Below are 1,842 nucleotides of genomic sequence, written 5' to 3' on the forward strand. Positions count from 1 at the left end.
TGGAGGACTCATTTCAGTGAGGGTGAGATGAGCCTGCTGATCATGTATACCCTCCCTCCATACCCCATCGTTCATCGCTCCTTGTGTATATCCACCCATTTTCTCTCTCCCTCTGTTTTTAATTCCATGACTTGGTCACCTTGCATTCATCATAGTGTAAACAAACAAATCATGTTGCATAGGTAACTTGTCACATCACATGAAGGAAAAGTCATGTATGTCATGAGATGAAGTGATATTTAGCACGTGATAATAAGGCATTCTTTCATGGGTTCATCTGTGGTACAGTACTTTAAATGTAGGCTTGCTAAGGTTTAAGAGATATGTAATCATTCTGAATGGATGTGGGAATTGACCTCAAAGGAATATTATTAAGAGCTATATCTTTGACATTGTTTATTACAATTAAAATGTTGTGGAGGAATATACAGACAGATGCATTAATTGTGATGTGAATTATTAAAAAAAGTTTGAAAATTATTCTAAATAGTGACTTGACATATATGTGAACCTTTGACTGTATATATAATATTCACTTGGGTTCACTAATGGGTTGGCTTTAAAAAAAATGATATACAAAATTAAAGTTTTAATATATTTTTCTTACTTTGCTTTAAAGTCATTGTGGAGATATTTTTCCAGTTTCTTGATATATTTTTTCTATTATGAACTTCTCCCCTTTCCCAAAAAATGTGCATGATGACAGTCATAATTAGTTTAAGCTATACTTGTCAAGATGTATATCTTGAGTTCAGATGTGACTGAAGCCATTTGGATATGTAACTTTTCAATGTTATTAGTTTATTTAATGTGTTCTTTGTCATATTAGATCACTGTTTATGATTAAGATGATTAAATATTATCTTTTCTCTAGTTGGTGTACTGTAATACAGAATACTATTATCTATTCAGTTAGATATTTAATATACAAGTCTGTATGTATTTGATTTATTCTCATTTGAAAAGTATTGTTATCAAGTATCGGCCACATATATTTTTGGAAACGGGGTTGTGTGGAGTCCATCTAGAAGGAAAAACAAGAAAAATTATTTGCAAAACATTGATAACAAATGAAAACTGTTAAATCTTCCTTTTGTCTGTAGATTTTATTAAGAGTTTACTCTGTATCCTCCCAGAAAAAGAAATCTAAAATTGGTTTGGGTGAGATGTGCTCTATTATTCATGGCACATAGTTATTTGAAGGGTTATTCCTATAACCCATGTGCTTCATGTATGCTTTCAAGGTAGATTCGAATTCAATCATGTCAACCATCACACATAAAAAATTTAAGTAGCTGCTGAGAGATATATTCTGACTAGGCCTTGCTGAACTGCTATCAGCTAAATTGCCATTGAATAATCTGTCAGTTAGAAACTATCAGTGTTAAGTAGAATGGTTGGCTGGCCTTTCTTGTATTATAAGTGAAGTATATAGGAAGTTTAGGAATATCTATATAGCAGGGACATTATTTATTTTATTTTTGATTGTTTAGAATATTTTTTTTTGTAAGTAGAGTCTGGCCTTTTCCTCGCATGTTTTATAGAATTATGCTTAGTGGACAGAAACTGGCACAGTGCTGTGTTCCAGAAATGAAGCAGGATATAAAGGCCAGCAGAAGAGTAGATTATTGTTTCTTTTCCATGATTTAAATTTTTTCCTAATTTCCAGAAAGACCCTTTTCTATATCTTCCAAAATTATGATTACAACATGGGATGAACTACCAAGGAAAAGCAGTGATATGCTTTGTGGTGATGTTAACTATTAGCTTATGATACATGTGTTTCTTTGAGGTTTTAGGAATAACAATCACTGGATTAGGGAACATCATCTGAACCTTCTA

General features: G+C 32.2%; 1 protein-coding gene across 1 annotated transcript in view; it reads left to right on the forward strand.

Moving 5' to 3' along the window:
• Nucleotides 1–1,623, forward strand: part of LOC119592612 (RNA-binding protein 26-like) — a gene marked incomplete at its 5' end in the record, with an annotated part of 5,957 nt that extends 4,334 nt beyond the window's left edge. Inside the window, 1 exon segment of the mRNA XM_037941496.1 lies at nucleotides 1–1,623.
• Nucleotides 1,624–1,842: the final 219 nt, after the last annotated feature.

This window comes from Penaeus monodon, chromosome 30, assembly GCF_015228065.2.
Source record: "Penaeus monodon isolate SGIC_2016 chromosome 30, NSTDA_Pmon_1, whole genome shotgun sequence".
Lineage (NCBI taxonomy): Eukaryota > Metazoa > Arthropoda > Malacostraca > Decapoda > Penaeidae > Penaeus > Penaeus monodon.